This window comes from Battus philenor, unplaced genomic scaffold (assembly GCF_028537555.1).
Source record: "Battus philenor isolate CCGP_79_NKW_IND1 unplaced genomic scaffold, ilBatPhil1.0.hap1 SCAF_4, whole genome shotgun sequence".
Taxonomy (NCBI): Eukaryota; Metazoa; Arthropoda; class Insecta; order Lepidoptera; family Papilionidae; genus Battus; species Battus philenor.
Window position 1 is genome coordinate 11340586 of NW_027181704.1, and position 23973 is coordinate 11364558.

Here is a 23973-nt window from a genome sequence, read left to right on the forward strand (position 1 = left end):
AGTAATAACAAATACAGAAATTACACTCGTTAAGATTTGATATTAAATCACTGTGTAATTTTTAAGACAACTTTTTAACACAGGTGCGGATTTAGAATTGATTAAAATCAAATTGTTGTCAACAGTGCACCGCCTTAGAGCGAAATAGTATTCTACAGAGACATCGTCTTATGTTCCCCACCGTGAAGGCAAAACGGATAATGAAAATTGATAGAATGGCCGTAAGGATAATAAAACGTCTACCCCTGAGTCATCAATCTTTATTGATTGGACTGGGGTCGATGTTCGCGTTGGCTTCAAATGAATAAATACCTAGTCTAGTTAACCTCATTAATACCTGAATGAGAGTTTTCATCAAACGCCAGAATAGCTGACTCCATTTTTTAGCGATTTTATATATAAATATCATTTTGGACAATCTTAGTAAGTTTTAACGATTACTAATAATTTACGTCTATGTTACAGTTTTAATAATAAAACAGCCATTTTACAAAATGTCTGTAAAGGTTCGGAAATCTGCAATGAAATCCATAATTCTACTTTGACAGCAATAGGCGGACACATATGCATGTTACAGTCGTACCTTCATTTTCCACTGACAGAGTAATACTGCTTCGAGGTAGGGGACGGCTCTGACTACTGCCATTAATAGTACATCCGCAACGATTAGGCACGTCGGATGAAGACGGGAGGTCTTTGCAAATGTCGTTCATATTGGATTCGCATGGATTGCAAATTAGCCTTTTTTAACTATTTTTTTATTTTATCATATAAGAATAATAATTCGCCATTTTTACTGCAGAAGGGGTAATTGAAAATGAAAAAAAATTATAATATTAATAATATAATTTGGAGGAATAAAAGTTAGAATTGATATAGGGTTAGGTAAGGAGATTTACATAAAGAATAAAAAAGAGTATAATTGTGAGTATCAAAATATGATAATAAAAAAAAACAAAAAAAAAACAATGTATTGTGCTAATGTGTCGAATTGTTATAATAAGAAATATTGATAAACTGTCATAAAAACCCTATACTGTGATAATTGAAGAGAGGATGAGAGACAAAAAAGGAAACTAAGAATAAATGAAAATGTAAGATTATGATTTTGATGTATGATAGAAAATGAATGAATGATTATAAGAACATCCATAGAAGAAGATGACAATAAAAAGAAACGTGAAAAAATTATTAAAGACAAAAATGTCCTATTCCCAAAAATAAGATAGGGAGTACGAGAGTTCCCTAATAACGAAGATCATATAAAAAAATATTTGACTATTTCCAGAGAATTTTTTAAATTTGTTTTCCTTATATTGGTGTCTTTTCAAGCTCTCAGGTCTTGCTAATTCTGGTTACTATCCTGAGCAAGAGAATTCATATTGAAATTTACAATTTGCGTAACATGATCACTTTCTGTAATGTATTTTATCATTAATTGCATTATACTTACGAACTAACATATGCCTAATTTTCATTCAGTATTGTTATGTATACATATTACATTCTGTAAATTAGAAATTGTTGTATGAAGCGGCTAGGAGTCTATAAAACCGTAGTGCGTATTTTAAAGGCCACGATATAGACCTCCGCGATTTAAGAGTGAGAGTATTTGGCCATAACCAACCACAGTTTATTGCAGATTACTGATCTTATTTTCTTTCAACGCTAGTTAACTGCGATATTAAAAATTCATATAAAGTGTTTGCCCTTACTGAGAGTTGAAACCGCTATATTCTATTACAACGTTTTTTGACAACTAAGTTGCGGCTGCGCAAGTAATCCACGAATTATAGCAACAAAGTAGATAATTTTTTTTTGTTGAAAAAATCAAAAGTAAATAAGTTAAAATTATTGATTTATGGGACACCATGTGTATTGGCTATAATATTCAAGCAAAACAGAAAAAATTGGTGAGCAACTGTGAGTACAGTACGAATGTTTATCTAGTCCAGTGCAATATAAATTACAAATTCAAGCGGGGGCGTGTAAATGTAAATCGCGGCGCGTACCCTGCCTCTGAGCCTGCGCTAATTCCGCGATTCAATTGCACCGTGCCCGCATTTCGATCCCCGGCCTGTGCAGTTCATTTGGCGGTCATTATTCTCGGGCACGTTTCCATCGCATCACGTCACGTCAACCGCCGCCGCTCCGAGCCTCTCGTGACTGCTTTTCGCATGTTTAGTCATACATCAGGTCCGTTATATCACGCCTGACCCAATTAATTTATGTTTCATGTGGAGTATATTAAATTAGAGAATGTCAGTGCAGTAGTGTAATCATTCTACCTATTATAAGCTATATGGAAATGCTTCTTATCAAAGGTAGTCCTTGTATTATGGCTCAAGATCATGACATTTAAAATCCTACACAGAGCCATCCCTAAATCTGTTCGTGCAGAGGGGAGAGAAATGGCGAAGGACTGTAAAAAGGGTTTTGTAAAGATTAAATCACTACTACTTCTCTAAATAACATTGTGTGATAAATAAAAATTTTAATTCCGAGAACAATTTCAGCCAATCAAATGAGAGCCCAATAAATGCTATTGTAAAAAAAAAAAATTGCGAATACTTATCGGAATTATTTTTAAAGTCAATTATTTTAATTAATTCGTCGATGTGTATTAATATGTTCAAATATTTTTTTGCCTTAACTTATATGTTTGAATAGATCACAGATTAATTATTTCTTGCATTTGGGATTTGAATTTAAAACACAAGGTCATAGTTTTACTTGAACATTGCTAATAAGTAGTATAATTCGGATTCAGTAGATACGTCAAAACATTTACTTTTAAAAATAATTAAATTTTTAATAAAATTTCTCGACTACTTTCTACTCGTTTCGACATTAGATATTTTAAAATTCGAATAATATCGACTGTATTTATTTCCGTAATAGATATGATAATAGAGCTCTTGCAGACAACGTTTTCGTAATAGGATAGATATCTTGACTTAGACAGTAAAAACACGGAAATCACACGTAATAAGAAGAACTGAAAAATACTTGTATAGTCTTCTCGCAATGTAGAAATTTTTTTGTTTATCTGTCATTATAGGTAAGAGATGGAGTTTTACGCCTATCTCATCACCCTCTGTTTATACAAAACTGCTATCTGTATACTAATTAAGATTTAAACATTGCTTAAAGAGTTTTATTTAAATAATATCAAATGAGAATATTAGTTAGTTTTTTATGCTCATATTACACTGTTGATTTTATTTATAGTTATGGACAAGAATGTTTAGTGTTTGATACTCATTGGATAATATATTTACAGTTTGGTGAAATTCTTTTGCTGACAAATGTGTCTACATAATGCAGTTTTTTTTTAAAAAGAATTATAATATAAGTGCTTTGTAAGAACGGGTATTAGTATTTAATTCTTCACCTTTAACTTTTTATTCCCGAGAAAGGATTTATGTTACCTCGTTCCCTAACAAAGGCGAAGTTGTAATGCGAGTTACAAATTTGTGCGACTGTTATCGCATTGTCAAAGTTTTGTTGCGTGATTCGGGGATGAGTTCGAAGTGTTTCCAGATTGAGTTTTGATTGTGTTTCCAAACATATGCGTATCGAAATCTAGGCCGTGGTTATTCATTCGACACACGCCACTAAAGGACCTTTATTTACGTAGTCACGTCACCGAATCATCCACTTACTTTTTACCTTTGAATTTGATAAGGCAAATCGGCACATGATGGCAATTTTAACTAGTGTTTCGTAAGACTTGTTTTATTTAACTACAAGGTAACTGATTATAGGTGTAAAAACTATAAAAGGATGAATGTATATTCTATTAGCTGACTATTAATGTATGGTAAATCCTTTCCAAAAATCAATAGTTTCGGAAATAAAAATAACGCAATGGCAATATACGCAAACCGGCACAATTAGGAGAACACAAGAAAAGGAAGGTTTTTTTAAGTTTTTTGTAAATTTGAGAACTAGTTTTCATGAACGTGTAAATAACATATTTTAAAAGTAACAAAAAGCTTTACAAAATTCGGATTACTACATATTAAAATTAATTATTGTTTACTTTTGTACAGCTAGAAGATATTGGTCTGTAGCTATTCAATAGGAAATATAAATTACTATAACATTAACTAATCAATTCTATCAAAATAACAATATTTGGAGGCTTTATGACCTAAAGTATAATAACAGGGTAATTGTACTTAGGTGTAAATGCTTTAAAGCTTTTTGCTACCATATGTGCAAAATATTCAATTTTTAAAAACTTTTACACCTAAAACTAAACACCTGTATAAAAGTGTACCTATAATATGTCGAAAAAGTGTATTTTTTATTCTTTTATTACGAACATCTGATATTTATGTTTTAATCAAACAAGAAAAATAAAAAAAATACTTTTCGAATTTTAATCAGTAATTAATCTGTTTAAAAATATTAAAACAAGCTTGTATGTATAATAACAAGAATAGGATACAGGTTCTAACGATTTCATTATATTCAACTATATAACTATATTATCAACGGATGTACAGTGTAAAAAGAGAAAGATAATAGTGCGAGTCTAAACAATGGGCTTATAATCACACACCCTAGAGACGACTCTTGAAAATGGGACGCGGTAATTGAGTTTGCACCGTTGTCCGCCGCGTGGCGCTGGCGTTGCGTCGCAACCGCCCGCAGGATAATCGCTAGCTCATCATCCTTCCAACTGTTTGCCTGACGCTGTTATTGACATATTGTGTGTATATTCGAGCGGCCTTTTATATACCCCCCTAGTTACTATTTTTGGATATACTTGAAGTATGTTGTATGTTTATCTTTTAAAAAATTATATATATAGTTAATATTTTGGTAACTGTTTTATTCGAAGTATTATGTTATCAAATACGTAAAAAGTATGCTGTAAATTACTAACTAATACAAGAATTTATATATTTCAAAGTTTAACGGCTATTTTCTGATGGTAAAAAAGGCCTGTAATAAAATAAAGGAGTGGATGAATTTATTTTTAAGTATTTAACTTTTGAAGGAAAAGCCATACCTTGAAGTATTCAGAACTGCTTCGATTTTAGTGCGTCGTAAATCAGGAAACAAGTCGTAAAAACTTACTACAAAACCATAACGCTGTTGGTGGTACCTACAAAATTTGGAATTTTATGGAATACTTATATCAAAAATATAAGCTACAAAGATACATTATTTTTAAAATAAGAATGTCTAAAAATGTCTCACATTTCTGTTTTTATTTACACTCAAACTATTTTTGTACGGTTGATAGGGTCGGCCTAAAAGGAAACGAATGAAAAAAATAAAAAGTGTGTAAAGTAGATTCCGCAGTACAATTGAACAATAGGTCATAAACAGATAAAAAATTAACAGTTGTTTTATAAGACTGGTTCAAAATTGCACACATCACTTAAATAAACAACAAACTCGGTTAGAATTGATTAGCGACAGTGACCATGTAAAGATCAATTTTTGCGACGACTGTTGTTTCTCTAGACGGTTGTATATATGTCTCGCTAGCCAGATATACAAGATCCTACCAAATATTTTTTTATTAATAACTTCGGAAATTATGTAACGATTTAACTAAAAATATTAAACGCCACAAATAATCGCACAAAAAGACCTCACTTAAACAGATCAGAGAGTAGTTATTTCAAACAAGGAAACAGTAAATTTTACAAGTTTACGATTGTAAACCTATTTAATACTTTTGAATAAAAATAACAGCATAATGCAGCTAATCAAAAAAATTGCCTTAGCTTTAACTATAAAGAAAATATAACACATTTTAAATGACCTTATGAATGAAAGTAATCTATTCTAAAATAACAGTCATAAGCATTATATTACAGTTAATAACAAAGTTCTTGTACCGTCGCTAATCGAAGATAATTTAGAGAGGCGGAGGTAAACATTGCACGATCCTTTCTTTTCTAGCCATAAACACACTTTCTACTAAATAAATTGATTTTAGCTTAATTCACAATAAAATAAGATAATGTGAATGAAATAAGGTTGTACAACGGAACTTTGGAGGTACTGATTTACTCTATAGTCTAAGAGCCTGTGAGTAGTCTTTCCTTGTCTTATAAAATCAAAATTGTTCCCAGTTCGTGCCCCAAAGATGGATAATCGATTTTATAGTTTGACATATAATGGCTTAGGTAGATAACTATGTACCAACCGAACGAAAGAAACCGACTTAACCTAGCGGATTAGGAAGGTGAGGTGGCAGTGGACAAGTCACGTAGCGCAAAGAACATGTGCCTGCTGAGTCTTAAGAATTTTGGAGCGGAAATCACAAACTGGCATGGGCGGCGTCCACTCACAAGTTCAACAGACGACCTTGGTAAATTCCACAAAAGACATTGGAGGCAGGCCGATTCCATCCGGTGTTTAGGAAATTAATCTGGGAGACATATGTTTAGCTGTGGATAACCTACGGCGAAAATGATGACGTGCTAAATGTCTAAACATTAGAATTATAAAAACAGTCTTACCATTGAGGAAATATTTTATTATGGTTATTCAATAGTAACACATGGAAGATGAACGCTTTTTAAATGTATATAAAAAATAATTCATTAAATTTTAGAGGTGTCCGTCAAGCTAAAATATCTTAGCTAAGGCTAACATGGTTTTTGATATTACTCAGAAGAAAATATTAATAATTTCGGCATAATAGTTTCACAAAAGCAATTTATCATTTTGTACGCATTGGGTACATATTACAGCCACTATGAGTAAAACTTCAACAGTGTTGCTAGGAGCTGAAAAACTTTTAGATCCTATATAATAACGTAGGACTAGCGCTTATGGCTCTTGGACTATTATTTCTGGAAGACGAAAACAGATGTGGAAAGTTCTATTTATACCGCGAAAAGTCACTTATAAGGACGACTCTCCATTGCATACCGTGTCCAGGATGTACGAAATGAACTTAACTGTTAATTAATGCTTAGATATGCAAGCGCTTGCACCACAGAGGTTTTATTACTTCACTTAAACATTACATGGAATTTGTTTATGTTTAGTTATCAGTTTCCCTTTTTGGTCGTGTTAAATAACTTTTTTGTTAATACTTTACTTTTTTTTTCATTTATTTTTTTTCAGATATAAATGAAAAAAAAATATTACACAGCTTAAATTAAAGAAAAATATTAATAAGAGGTTATCATTAGTATTATCATTATTTACTATGATGTCTACTGCTGCACATAGGCCTTTCCCATAGATTTACAACAAGACCGGTCGGGGGTGGCCTGCATCTAGCATCTTCTTTACATTGAGGATTGTCGTCAGACGTTGTACTTGTCAACCACTCTTCACTTCAGGTCCCAACGGCCATTTATTCTGTGTACTATGTGACTTGCCGCTGCTACTGTTATTGGTGTAGACATTACATAGATTTTTGATGTAAAAAGTTTTAGGTATTTATAAATCAATCTTAAAAATCAAAGAATTGTTCTTAAAAGTCTTATTTAAAAGTTCGATCAAAAATTAAAAATTGTTTCGTCACGATAAATATACACTAAAAATTGTAATAACTATATCGGTTATATGCCTTTATAGTGGTTAGAGTTTTCATCGTTCCTTAATTTATTAACAGATACACAAAAACTTTTATTTTGATTATTAATTTAATAGCTATGGATTTATGGTTATATGGGCTTAAATAACAGATAATATGGTTTGGAAGCTATTACGAAACCTGTGTCAAGTTCATACAATGCCACGTAATCAATATTTATCCTGTTCCGTTTACATTAGTTGAGCGTTTATATTGAAAAGTAAATATAAGAGTGATATCAATATTTGCTGCATAAGTGTAATATGCAAGCATTATTGTGTTCCAGAAGAGATTTTCCATCTCGCGTTTGAAGAGGTTGAGCGCAGATGTATTGTTCTGTATCTAGGAGAAATATTTTATACTATTTCTATAAGAACTTTTTCTCGCTACGTGGGATATCGATATAATCGTTGACATGTAATAATGATTTACGGATATGTAATATTTTTTAAGATTTTATAACTTTGTAATATTGGTATTCTCGTCGTTGTATTTGTAAATATATATATATATATATATATATATATATATATATATATATATATATATATATATATATATATATATATATATATATATATATATATACACATATATTAAAAAAGAAATTAAAACAAATAATAATATACTTAAAAACTTACACTATAATTAAAAATAAAACACGAAAACAATTGTAAAGTTTTGCAGAGTACAGAATGAAAAGGATATTTTTGAAAGTAATCGTTGTCTATTATCACGTTATAGAATTAATTAATAAGTAGCTTTCCGTATTTGAAATACTTTTCGTATATTTATTATATTTTTTCTATTGATCTGCGACTTACCTGTAACTTTTGACATCACAAAATCTGTCAAGGCAGCATACGAAATAAAATTAAAATTTTAAAATTTACGATACCACAGTTTTTTTTAAACTTAATAAAGTGGACTGAGGAACTTGTTTCAGCAGAAACGCGATTTACCTCACATTGGTGTAATATGCTAACCTCTGTATGGGCCAAACTACAGGGTAAATAAATTGTGGTACCCTACGGAACATTGCCGTGCATTTGCCGAGCGAGCGTTGTTGGAATTCAATTATCCATTATCGAATTACGCAGTTTTATTCAATTTTAATGCACTCTTGTGATTTTACGAACAAACCGAATTACCATCTCGTTTTGCGTACCTTTTATTATAATTAAACTTGTTACTCGATATTTACCCGTTTCGTATATTGTTCCGATGTTTTATATTCTTGTTTATATTTCGTCATCATTGTTATTATTTCCTAATGAATTTTACCTGTGTAATAATTGAAGTTATACGATAAAATGATATTGATATTATAATTGTTTTGTGTTTTTTATAATTAAAATAGTCTTGATATGTAGGTTAATACAATCATAAAAATACATTATTAGTATTTTAATAATATTCTTTGTGGTTTATCGATCATTCCGTTGCCCAGTATAATTTACACAGGGTGATTGTGTAGGCGGTGTATAAGTAATGTAAAGGATGAGTGTATAGCTCATTTGGTATTAATTAATGTATAGTTCACCCTATCCAAAAAAATAATGGATTCAATAATGAAAAATAGCGTAATGATAATATAATAAGAAAAACCTTTTCGACATACGGAGTAGTACATATTAAAATTAAGTTATGTTTACTATAGTTGCAGGGACTGTTCTGCCAGAAGTTATTGTCGCATAGCAAAAATTTAATTAAATGAATTTATTTCAGGGTGATAAATTAAATAATATATATTAAGAAATGTATAACATTACATTAAAATCGCCTTCTATTTTAATATTGATTTAAGTTCAATTAACGACGTATGTTTCCCACGTTACCTTTTTTATGATGTTTGCCTACGTCAAGCAGTATAAATAGAATCAGATGAAGTCAAAGAAATTACTTTGAACGTTAACACCGACTTGATTGCTTTCACAGAGTAGTTTCCGGGATTCGCTTTATCAAAAGGACCTGTAGTGTTGCCAGATGAAACATTTTCGCTAGATGCAGACGACTAAACGTGACTTTACTCGTGTTGCGAGAACTAAATTATTTGAATTCAAAGCAATGAATGGAGCCAATCTATTTTATACGAACCTTAAAATTCTAATTTTTTTTTTATTTTACTTTTCTTTTAAAACTACGTACGTGTTTAAATTATATACTTTATATTTTGAATGTATGTATAGTTGTACGTATGCATAAAAGACAAATGGACAAGAAGCTGGTGTCCAGGGACAGAAAGATAAACAAGTGGCACAGAAATCAAAGTTACAGACATTGGCCTTAGAGAGGCAAAGCCCAGATGAAAATGGACTGGACACATTTGCAAAATGCTAGATTTCTGGTGTAAGTACCGGCTGAAATGGAGCCAGAAAAGGCCACGGGGTAAGTCATAAATGCGATAAAGGTCGACTTTCTCTGCCCAAAAGAGGGAAAATAATAATAAAGGAGACCTAAACTCGAATGAGAGAGAAAGAGAGAGGTTTACATACAAAATATATTTTACAATTATGATATATTTGATATAATTTTTTAAAAAAACTAACGGAGTAACAGCAGCAGTAACTGCGGAATAATTGCTAACATTTATAAATAATCCTATAAATGTTGCTAATTACTTCGTATATATGTCTAAAAGTAGTTGAGATATCAAGAAATCTTCGATATACCTGAGAGCAATACACTGAAATTGTTACATTGAACCAAACAGTGTAGTTATGTACGCATACAGATTCCATATGCATTATACGGCATATATTCAAAACAAATTGTTTTATCGCTACTTCTAAAGTGGATCCTCTCCGACGCGCACGTAATTCTTCTCAGTCCGCATACAAACAGCCCCTAAGGAGGCGACAATCCTCACCGCAAACAATAAAAATATACATAAAAATAAATTTGATACTTCGAAACCGTCGACCGTGAGGAATATGCATTAGTTCACTATTTTCATCGACTAGTAAGTTCAAAGACAATTTAGTTCTAAAATCTTTCATAAAAATATATGACGTAATAGATTTTCATGTATATACTGACTCATCACGATATCTCTGTGATCATGAAGCTTGACATTTTTCAAACAATATATCTTACGCCAAGTAGAGATAAAATAAGATATTGGATAATAGATTTTACGAATTTTCAACTCCTTGTTAAGCAGCTGTTCATTGAAAAGGCAAATTTTTAAACTTTAAATTGTATGCGTGTTAAAATTGGCCAGAATATTTTTTTTTGCATATTAAAATTGACTGAGAATTGATTATGGAATATAAAATAACACCCACAAAAGGGTGGATCACTCAAAGCGGTCGGTAGACAACTAGTTAATATATTTTAAACGTATTTTCTTGTATTTCAATTTTAAGCGTTTTAGGACAGAAACAGAGGTGCGGTACAAACAGTTTTAGATTAAAGCCACGTATTTCATTTGATATTAAGCCTTTAAATAACAAACCATAGGTCACATTCGTGATTAGTTTATGGAAATTCTTCGTTAGTTTATTTCAATGCCATTTAAATGAGTGCCTACAATTAAAATTCAAACCTTTGCTTGGTCGACCGATCAGATTTCTGTGATTCTAGATAAATCGAACGTAGAGAATGTACATTAGAAATATTTGCTATCGTCTGTTTTTATTATAATAAAAAATAAAATACTTTTGCGGATAATGATTAAGATTAATTTTATACTTCTTAGTCGTTTGTGCACCTTAAATTCCAATTCCAATTCTTAAGCATTATTAGTAAATACGAAAACTTTAAAAAAGACGTTATTTCGTAGTATTCTGTAAGTGATGTCTCTATGAACCTCGAAATAGTGACAAGACTGATTTACTATACGAACAAAATGTTGAAAGGTACTACTTATCGTGCATAATTATCTTCAAGTGTACGTGCTTTAGGTGTATAATAGGTGTTTCGCAAACATAGAGGGTTATTCTGTGATCATGTATACACTAAAATACTAACGTACTATACTTTTATATTATACAGGGTGATAGATTGTAGGTGTAAGAGCTTTAAAGGGGTAAAAGAATATCTTATTTGTTGTCAATAAATGTAAGGTGCACCCTATCCAAAAATCAATGGTTTCAGAAATAATAAATAACGTTATGATAATTATAATAAAATAAAAACGTGTCAATAAAATATGGATAAATATATATATTTAAATTAAACATTGTTTGTTATTTATCCTTGCAAATTTTGTATTACTAGAAGATATTGGCTTGTAGCTTTTTAATAATAAATATATATAAATAATGCAAAACAAAATTTGCAAAGACAGATGCCATTCTGATATATAAATATATATATCAGAATGATCACTTTATACAGGTGATTAAAAAAACTAGAGGAGGTGTTAAGTTTGAAAAGGTGTAACAAAACTGAAAAGAGGTACATATTCGTTTAAAGTTTTTAAGCCTATAACCAATCGTCCTGTACATGATGTTGATCGTATCCATTTGATTGACAAACGACATCCAGCGGATGTGCGAATATGAAAATGGATCGGTGAGGAAATACAGCGTGTGTTGAAATTACGAATGGCAAATTGCATTGTACCGCGAAACAGATATCGTCAAGATGAAATTGGATTGCGCACTATCTAATAATCCCATCCACGAGTTTCCCAGATGATATTCGTGACATGTGTCAACTTGTTATAATGTGGCACGAGTTGTTTTGTAATTTACAATTGCTATTTACTTTTGTTAGAAAATTGATTATTTTTCCTAATCGTGTAGTAGTTAAATTTTTTAAGTATTCGCTAGGCTCTTAACGTTCCGTAGTGGAAACCACGAACCGGCAAGCGCAGCTTTGAAAGTTCACCTGCAAGGTGGACAGAGGACTTTGTTAAGGTCGTCAGAAGACGCTAACGCGTTTCACGATTCATTCTTATATACTTATTGATATAAAGAATAAAACGGTATCAGTATATTCATAAACTATTTGTTTTATGATAAATTATGACTATTTATTAAGACTATATATTATGTACATAAAAAAACATCGAAATAGATTAGTATCTATACATAACAACAGTGGCTACAGATATCACGCGCAATAAACAACAGCATGGTTAAAAGATTGAAGGGAAACTATGTGCTTTGGTTAAACAGCAAGGCATTTGTCTTCTGTTCTATTAAAACCCACGTCCACATAACAAATCTGATTGAATGTTTCTGATTGAATTGAATGTTATACCACCCATTGCAGAGGACAATATAAAAAATGTGAGATAGATTATACTACTATTTGTGGTAATTTAACAAATTTAAGTGCAGTCGTACACCATTTAATGTTCCGAAATAAATACTTGGAAATACAATATTACGAACTCATATGCGCCATTAATAACACTGTTCGCACTGCGACGTCAACATAAGTAATGGATACAGTCGTCATTCAATATCGCAGGTTAATTACATTGAAACAGGCTCTGTCGCAGTATAGGATATGCATATTCATTAGGATTTGTTTAAAAGCATCCTTAATGTACGCCTCTGAGCTCCGAATGCGATTACAATGAACGAACGAGTGTAAGCATTAACAATGAAACCTAATGTATATGTTATACTGAAACTGATATCACACTGTTACGTTAATTAACATAAGTGTATTTGTGTTTAGATATTATTACCATAATGTATGTTTACCAAATACATACTGCAAGGGACCGGTGAGCAGTGTGAAATGTAAATATTTATTTACTATTCTAAGCTATATAACATAAAAATCGAGTAACAAGGCGTAAATAATTAGTCATCAAACGAAGCTGAAAGTTCTCTCTATTGTTGTTTTATAGAAATACTTAGGATTTTTGATTATTGTTAATATTTACAAAGTTATCGCAATATTATTGTATTTTTATCATTTGTACATTTCATCCTCACATTTCGGAGCACAAGTGTGTACAAATTTATACATATATTTGCTATAAATAGAATTTTTAAAGAAGACATTTGGTGTTACAACATATATGCTATTATAATGCTATCTATGAAGGTCTTCAAACTTAATTTATTCTAACCTTTAACGATCTTCCGGTTGCATGTTATATATTTTGTTTTTAAATTGCAGACAACTTGCAAAATTTTTAAGTCGGGTAAGCACAAAATGTTTTTTTATGTAAATGTCTAAATTGAAACGCATAATATAGCATGAATTTGCGTTTACACGAAATATTCTGTAATCATATTTTAAAATCAAATACCGATTGATGGGTTGTAGGAGTAAAAGCTTTATCTATTATAGCCTTTATATATATTTACAAAAATCATGTACAAAATCATAACTCTAAAATATATTACATTATTTCCATTTTTTATTGGAATGCGGCAGGGCAATTATTTCGGGCAGCACAAAGTTTGCAAGGACAGACAATAAAGATTAATTAATTAGAATAAGTAGTTATCTGATTTTTATATGCTTGTTCTTAATGTTAAATCATTACGTTAGTTATTATTTCTGGAACCCTTGATTTCTGGATGGGGTCAACCATAAATCAAAAACCATCAAATAAGCTACACAAACACCCGTATAAGCTAAACTTATAACCATTCACTCTGTATTTAAAAAAAATGTAGGAACGTAAGAATGTCGAACATCGATTAAGTTATTGCGAACCTGTGAGTAAATCTCTACGATTGCAAGGCGCAATGTGTTAGTTAACGAGTAATTATTACTGGATGCCGGCACGTGGGAAGCTCCCACGGCCGCCACACCAAGACATCGGGGCCTGATCGAGTGCACTTCTAGCGATAACGTACTCTTCTCGTTCATTGCAAAACCAACGAGCTGTCGTATTGTTCCTTTTACTGCGCAGCTTCACACCTACCTTCGTTCTGATTAAGCATAATGAACGTGCAATGTACGAGGAACAAATTTTAAGATCCGCTTGAATGGCGGTTCTGAACGTCACTTGCAACATCTATTGGGTAAATGCCCTGTACTGCAAATTAAATCACCTTTCTCAAGGCGAATTCTCTCTCGTGTTACATCGCCTCAAGGAGATTCGCATCGCGATTAGTGCTACAATTAAATGTGTTTATCTTCCTAATTTCCTGCAGGTAAAGCGGTTTTAAGTAAATATTCGTTTGCTTATCAGGATGTTCGTAATCATGATTAGTATGTAAATATTTTGATCAAGGCGTTAGATATTTGTTGAACCCATTATAATGTATGAATTCAAGTATATACAATTTTTCGCAGTGAAACTTTAAATGCCAAGAAAAAATTGTTGTGTTTTCTTTTAAGGAAGCGGAGGAAAGCAATTGTAATACACTTGGTGTCCCCGCCCGCGAATATGGCCAGTTTTGTGGATTTTATAAAAAGTCTTTTAGGTAATTTTAACAAGCCTAAAAATATTCTGAACCAGTGTTATGCCTATAAGAGTCATAGTAAAAAAAATGAGTTTTTGTAATCCCACTCAACCCCCTCGAGGTTCTAATTTCATAAAATTCATTCTTAGCTAACCCTTACTTAGCAAAAAAGATATTTTTATAAAATTTCGCGCCACTAAGCTTTATGGTTTTAGAGATATCGTGATGATACAGGATATAGGTGGAAATTTTTTACCATCTGATAGTAACCTTTTTTTTTAAATTTAAACCTTTATACGTTTTTGCTTTAATACCCAAAGTATCAGTACATAGGTCTGTTATGTAATCACAACACCTAACCGTGTAGAATTTTAAGCAGACAACAAATACTTTTTTAAGAATTCGAAGCGTGTTTGAGGCGGGTTATGGAAAAACCTCGTGTCCAATATAAAATTTATTATTTAAACATCGATTTTGATATTTCATTTCAATGAATTTTATTTATCAAACGATTTTTTTAAATTTAATATTTCGATCTACTTGATCGATTGATTTTTTATGAATTTTTATATACGTGTGCATATTTTTTTTCATAGGTCATAATATTTAAATGCAGTATGGCAAAGAAGATTTTAAAAGTATAAATTATAAATAAGTATTTAATCAACATTTAATTTTAATTTTTTAATTACATTTTTAGCCATTATGTAAAGAACTTATGTGCTTGTATTAAATATTTTGATTTATTTTAAATGCAATAAGTTTTTATATATTTTGGTTTGGGCATCACGTTCAACAGTACTTTAACAATATACCTAGTTTTCAGAAACGAAACAAAACTTCGTCATATCTATTTTAGTGCATTATTCATGTTGATTTGTTTATTGTTATTCGTCAATGCCAAGAGTGCATATTTGTACAATTATTTTAAAATGAAAATGACATCATGTGTACGTTTCGACGAGGATAATTGTGATAATAAAATGTCCTTCGAACATCTACACTCGTACACGCAGGCCTAATAGAATTTATCAGCCGATCTAAATGTTATATGAGTCTCCATAGAAATTATTGTTTTGTAAGACCATCAGTTGTAAACAATTAAGGTATTTTTCAATTGTAATCAATCTATATAAATTAAAAATATTATAGCATAAATTACTATAAATAGAGAACATCATGCTTTATTTTTGTATTATCGTAGCTTTAAGTTGAAAGTGTAATGACGTTATATAGGGGACCTCAGTTGTTTCTATTATATTGGGCACTTTTAGCATTCTTATAATGTATAAAAGCGGACATTAATATGAATAAACTATGTATAATATGTATATAGTTAAATTTGGGATGTAAAAGAAAATTGAAAAACCGATAATGTATCGAATTAAATATGCTTTTGATTTTTTGTTGGAACTGATTTGCTTCTATTAACGCTTCTGTCATTATCATCATTTTAGCCGAAGGACGCCCGTCACTGGAAACCTATGTCCAATAATAAACGTCCAATGGAACTCTATGGGGAGTCCATAGATTTCGAAAAGATCTAAAAGGAAGAAATAATTGACTAGATGAACTAAAAAGATCTATCGTTATTCTATTAAAAAAACAACACTGCAGTTAGTGTTTAAATGTGCAAAATATCCGATGTCAAATATTGATATTAGCAACTTTGAATATATTTAAAGAACAATGTCGCACCGCAGTAAATCGGGTCCCAACATCCTTAGTCACAGTACTTAGTAAGCCAAGGATACTTTGTTATTCGTCATGTATACATCACTGTTGTCATGTTGTCTGTTTTCACAACCGTCCTCGCTTGTTCTGGCAAATGCCGAGCGCACCCGTACGCAGTTCTGAACAATAAACAATAGATGATTGCAAAACTTCATAGCTCGAGTGGTGTATTTACGATAAGTTAATTCGAGCCTGAGGGGTCGGAGGGCTTTAGATAATTGTCTGACTCAAGTAGTGTTTTAAGTGCCTACATTTTCAGCTAGACCATAATTAATTATTTTTGTCACGGATTTACAGTATTGTTTTGAATGGCCGGGTTCTGAAGTTTCTTACACTTAGGCGGAAGCTGCATGAAGTGACAAGGTACAAGGGCCTATAAGAGAGGACTTCGGTTTTTGCTTTCGATATTTTAGCTGGTGTAAAAGGCATTTGACATCGAAAAAGGAGGTCCGTGAATGAGCGAATGTAGCCAATATAGCTGAGCGGATTGGCAAGTTGAAGTATCAGTGCGCAGACCACATACAGCGCAGAATTGATGGCCGCTAGATTTTTAAGGTTCTGGAGTAGAAACAATGAACCGACAAACGTAGTGTAGGACATCCACTCACTAGTTGAGTAGATGAAATGACTTCGTTAATAAGGTCATCGGGAAATGCTGTATGCAGGCCGCTTCCATCCTGTGAAATCTATGAGAGTGGGCTGCATCGAGCAGTGGATGTCATACCGCTAAAATCATAATGAGTACATATTTATTTTATTATACATTATCAATGTGTTATGCCTTAATTAATACATTTCGAAACCGAAAATTTATTGTTTACTTGTCAAATTTGTAAAGTACATAAGTTTCGTCATAATTCTTTATTAAATACTAAAATATCGGACAGTGTGTTATAAAAACATATACGTGATTATATGAAATAAGAATTTATTCACATCCATGAACTTGATTATAAAATGAAACAGAAAATTTAAAATTTTTTGAAAAAATTATTATTTCTTCGGTTAGTGGACTGTGAATTGAATAACGTTTGTATAAAAAGCAATGAAGTTTTTTGCAGGAAACTAATATCGTACTAAATCTTAAGAACAAACCTTCGGCACTTCAACGAGGATGTTTGATTAAGTTCTTCTTTAAAGCACGTTAACTTTTAAAAGCAATTTTCAATCTTGTAAACTAGGATTAACTCGCATTTAGTTGATGTAGAATGATGAAAACTTTGAAATTAAAGTTTGTACTAGGGAAATAAAATGCGCTGTGAGAGAATTTAAGTAATTTCAAAAGCAGATGTTTCTTAATGAAAACAATGGAGTGTTTCAAGTGTTAAATTAATGAAGCTTCTGTACAATTACGTCGTTGGACTAGATTTTAGACAACCCGCTGTGGCGTTGGAATAGTTATTAACTGCAGTATCACGTATTCAGACAGAAAATAGGTTTACTCATTTTTAAATTACACTGAACCGACTAAAAAATTCTTACTCTAGAGTTTTCTAGAACTAGAAATGTCTTTAAATGACAAAGATATATTGGGTAATAAACATGTATAAAAGATAGTTGGTAATCTTTTTACATATTAAATGAGTTGATATTTTATGTCCTTTATCTCCATTTCTCTTTATTAGCCAAGTTCATTCTATGCTTGTCTTGAAGTAACGAACCTTTGTGACAAGACTGCTCTTTGTAGTTCATCTTTTGTCTCTTTGTTGGTCAATAAATACTAAATAAATATATTAATTAATGGTTATAAAATCCCTTTTTAACCAACTCGTTCTATATTTGTTTATGTATTCTAGTGTCGATATTTTACGTGTTTGTTCTGTAATTTTTTTTATTTTATCTGCCTAAATTGTAATAACAAGCGTAATTCATTTCTTTTTGACAGTTTGTGTTTGATCATATAAGAGGTCGACTCGTTCTCTCAAAATCTATAATGTACTGTAAAATCTTGCCCAAAATTCAAATTTTATTTTTAACCCATCCCTATGTCTAAAATTTAAACTGAGAACTTGAAATCATTGCCGTTTTATTTTTACAGGCTATGTACAGGATGTAAACGAATATTAACAGGAGAAGATAAATGTGAATATAGCACTCGGCATTTAATTTGGCGCGTCGGAAATGTCTTTCGTCGGAAATATCAAACTGGTATAAATACATTCCGTTTTAACTATTACCAACAAGTAACTATATACCAATATAAATATATAGTACATGTGTATCGAGTATATATATATATGTGTGTGTATGTTAATATTTATATATGTATACACACACACACATATATATATGTATATATGAATATGAACCGATGTGATTGTGTTTAATATTTTTAGTTCATATCCCATGAGAGGACACAAGGACAAGTAATCGTTATAACCTAGCCGATTGACATCCAAAGCAGATAATCGCAGAGCCCTTAAGGTTCTGAAGTGGAGACCATGGAAAGATGGTCTCTGGACAAAGGCCGCTTCCAACGGCTATTATCTTTGAGTAAGCCTTATTTTAAGCAGTGGACGTTCTAAAGCTGGAATGATAGTGATGTTATATTATATCTATGTTTAAAATAACAGTGATTAACATATCATTCCTTTCATATACCACCGTAGGATCGAAACGGAAATTAGATGTCGATGTTTCCTGACTCGAAAAACTGTAATAACAAGCAAAAGGTATATTTTACAAAGTGAAACGTAGGTATACTTTATTACCATAGTTGTGTCTTGATTCATTCTACTGGAAGGTTTTGTGTCAAGGATTGTCAGCGCGAATATTAATGGTTCTTCGAACGGAAAGTGAAACTTCACTAAATATAATTAATTCCTGTCGTGTAGTAAGGAATAGTTGTATGTAACGAATGTAATATATTCACACTTACGTTATGAGTATTTTTATATAACATGATTTTCTCTTTGCAATAAATATGTATTGCATGTTATACATTACAAAAGTAATGGATTTATTATGAATCGTCTGTTTTCGTTTTTATTAACAATGACATTCACCTTGCTGATTTTGTGATTTTAAATGAAAAGTATGAAATATGACTAAAGTTTTCACTGTACTATCATTTGTTAAACTGATATTTAATATAACAGTAAATTTGTATTGATAATGAGTCTAGTCATAATGAAAACTGGAGGCATCAAATTAATGTTGCAGTTTTTAATTGTAGCCTATATTATTATAGCTTTACGGCCTACAAAATAACTCATATCAGTGCAACGAACGAACGTGATTGATTGAGTTTTTAACTGTTCAAAATGTTTACAAAAAAATTTTCTTTTGGAAAATGCATAATGACCGTTGCCTTAAAATTTAAAATCTTTAACTAAACTCTTTTTGTGTTTCTTATATTAAATATTTTCTCTTCATATCATATTCTTGAAAGTAAATAAATTTGTCCGTTTTTATAATAATAGTGCCGAAATTATTGAAATTTTGTATCTGAACTTTAACAAGACTACCATTATTATTACAGCTGTTTATAGCCCTGTTGTAATAAAGTAATAGCAAATAGTAACTCTTAAAGATATTTGCAAATTAAGAGTAATTATACCCATTAAATTTAATTTTTTACTCCTAAATTCTAACAATAATTAGTATCAGTATTAATAGTATTTTCCTTGCAAACGAGTCTTGTAGGAATACGAGACAAAAATTAAATGTTTATTTAAAAATAATATTACTTGAAAATAGGTTATATCACAAGGAACTATAACTGTAAGTCAGATAATGTACATGTAATTCGGAAAATTTAAAAGTACAAAAAGAATTAATAAAGTGACTTTTTTTTCTTTACTGGCAATAGAAAGACATCACACCAATATTTGAAGAGAAAAAGAGCATTACATTAGAGTTTTAAATAGATTTTTGATTTTAAAATTATTATTATAATCCTTTTATTAACTATAAGTCTAGAAGTGAAACTATATAATTAAATAAATCTTCTTACAGAGTTCAAGTGTTTTGTGTTAATTAAAATGTATGGACTTGAGATAGTTGATAAATTTGTAAAGTTGACATAATGTATGCATCAAATATTGTTAAATTTCAATTAAAATCAGCTACTATTGATTTTGTCGCCGGCCCTTCTCAGTAGATCAGCCATTCGATCCCGTGGTAGCTTAGTACTGATAATGTTAAATAACTAACGATCAAAAAGAGATAATTTAAATTTTGATTTCATTGGTTCCATTCCCGAGTAACGTGTTAGACACTCATTTAAATCGTTCATTACGTATCATGTATGTGTTTAGTATCAACGCGGTTCGGCAGGCGGCAGCGATCGTGTGCGTGTCAAACGGAGGCTGAATAATGACGACGGGTGACATTTAATTTCGGGTACAAAAGGCTCTTTATGCTGTTTACCCTAATCCATTTATCCTCGCGCCCCTCCGTGCCTCGCCCGGATAATATTGACAGGAGACCATTCAACTTTGCGCTGCTTAATTACATTAACGGGATTTTCCATTGGGCCTTTGTTTGATTTCGGAATTAAGCTACTTTTTAAAGGTGTCGTCTATATTTTTAATGCCACGTCTTTTAATACGTTTAAAATAATTACCTCAGTACAATGTTTGCAATTTTTAAAGCGTGTTTGTTTGATATTCATTATGTGTGGTTGACACTGTTAAATCCTTTTTTTATAAATTCCTTTTCTGCTGTGAAATTTACGTAAACTTAATGATCAGGTAACCTTTCATGACTCATAACATGAGTTTTAAAATAATTTTTAAACGAGTTACAAATTTGAAGAGTCAAACCTTTTTAAAATTTTGTCGCAATATTTATATTATATTAACAAATATATATTAATAAACTAATATTTACGTTTCTTAAAGTCTATGCCTTTTATTTCATAAAGTCATTTTTTGCGTTAAAGGATTCTTTGTTTTCACGGAATATCTTTTTTACTCTAATCATTTAAATAGCAGTGGAATTTATAGGTACGCTATGCTTAAACAAGAACAGTAATTATTAATATTTGCATAATAATCCGTCGAATAATAAAGATAATTTAAACTTCGCCAGTAGGTTTTATAGATGAGACACTTCATTTTTGATTTATTTTTAAATGTAATGATAAAGATTACCATAAAATATTTAAAAAAAAATGAAGAAAATGATAATTAATACCATATCTGTCAAAATAGAATTAAAAGCTTTTATTTTCCTATTCTAAAAAACAATGAAATTGAATTTTGTCACACAGATTTTAAAAGAAAAAAGTGTAATATTTCATTTTCATTGTTTAATCTAAAAAGAAATAAACCAGCTTAACATAACGTAATCCGTTCGTTGGGTAAACATAAAAGTATACGCTTTCGTAAATAAAGTCACGTCATTTTCAATGTTGTATTTCGTTTCAAAAAATATAACGATTGAAAAATCCTATTGTTTGAATGCGTACGCACAAAAATATTAAGGATTCAGTACACGTTTTAAAAGGAATGTTTCCTTTTACCTAACAAAACGGAGATGTTTCAAATTACAAGGTAACTTTGTGTATTGTTTGATAATTTTACGAGAAGTTCTTGTACACTTTGTTATATTTCTATTATATTTGTAATTAATAATAGAAAAATGTACGTACACCTATATTTTTCCCTATAGATTTTTTTTGTCAACAATATTGGAGCATGCGTGCTCAAATAAGTTTAATTCGATTTTGAGACATTTCGTAGTTTGTAATACATTGAAAAAAAAATGATAATAATATGGCATCTTAATATGAAGATTTTTGTGTAGTTACAATATGATCGTCCTTATTAGAAAAAAATATTTATTAAATGTGTACATTTCTAATCCTTTTTACGAGGTATGAAAATTTAATTTATATTTACAGCATTCAGATTTTTTTTATATTGTTGTATTTTATCCAGATAAATATTAAGCGTTATTTGCCTCTGTTTAATATGAGATTTGAATTTAAATGTTATTTTTTGTTATACCATACATGTCAAATATCCGCTATTTATAAATAATAAATATTCCTTTACATTTTAATAAAACGTTTTAATTTAGCCAATTATATTTTAATAAGAATTTTCAAGATATTTATTTATTTAATATTTTTTTATACCACTGCTTTGGCGGCAACAATTTTAGAAAATGTATAAAACGACATTTAAATAAAAAATTTTAAAATTTTGTGTTAATACTACAGTTAATTCTCAAAGGATTACGTTAGCAAGTGTTCTCTTCAATAGAACCTGGAAAAATTTATAGAGAATTTAATGCCATTCTCTGTGTTTATTAAAAGTACTTTAACCACATATAATTTTTTATTTTTATTTTTAACTACTTAGGTTAATAGCCGCATCGCAGGAATCACGCTTTTGACGTAAAATAAAATTAACTTACGTTTCCTAAAGTGCTCCGGCCCTCCAGTAGACCGCTTTGTGAACGTTGATACTCTGAAAAGAAGATTATACTTTAATAAATTACTAATATTTTACATTTTAACATCAGCCCTTTTTGTAGAATAATTCAATTCCTTCGTTGTTTTTTCGGCTCTCATTGGCTAGTTCACTGTTTATCTACGAGTCATGGAGACTTCTATGCTCTGGATTAATTTATGAAAACTAATCATATTGAGCAGTGGGGAGATCCATAGCCGAACAAAGGTCCGATGTAGCTCAGCAGATTGCCAAGTTGAAGTGGCAGATAACATAGCCTGCCGAAAAGATATCTGTTGGGCCCTTAAGGTTTTTCCGTGGATGGACCGGCAAGCTCAGGGTAAGACGTTCACTCACAAGGTGGACAAATAAATTTGTTAAAGTAGTTGGAATACGCTGTTTGCAATTCGCATCTTATCGAACCTATAGAAAGTCTGTGAGGAATGTCTATATTCAGATGTAGATGCCATACGGCTGTAATGATGATAAATAATTTCATGGATTTTATCAAGAAAAATATTATGTGCGTTTCATATTGTCAACGCTGTATTAAATAATTTTGTTATTCGCGAGACGGCGAGAGTATTAGAGGGTCTTGTACTGGTATAAATACATGGGATGTTTATTCAGCCCAATTTGCGTGTAGGGGTTATTTATTTTTTAATCCAGAAAAGGCAGAGGGCGTAAGCTGCGTACGTAAGTGGTTTTTAGGGCTAACAACATTTTATTTTTAAAAATGGCTAATTTATATTTGTGTTATTATTATCGATAAATATTTTATGAAATAAAATAGCTTTAAGAATTAAAGCAAATGGAGGTGGTATTAAAAGTTTTTGTTATCATAATCGCTATATAAGGCGTAGGTTATCTGTTTGGCGTAAGCCTCCTACATAGGTTCTAAATAAGACTGGGAGGTTGGAAGCACCTTGTATTTAGAGTCTTCTGAGGA

General features: G+C 30.9%; 1 protein-coding gene across 1 annotated transcript in view; it reads right to left on the reverse strand.

The window, feature by feature from the left end:
• LOC137928710 (putative uncharacterized protein DDB_G0282129) overlaps nt 1-23043 on the reverse strand; it is a 62114-nt gene extending 39071 nt beyond the window's left edge. Inside the window, exon 1 of the mRNA XM_068771656.1 lies at nt 22990-23043. The gene's annotated coding sequence lies outside the window, so the exon portion shown is untranslated. The remainder of the gene's footprint in view (nt 1-22989) is intronic.
• Nucleotides 23044-23973: the final 930 nt, after the last annotated feature.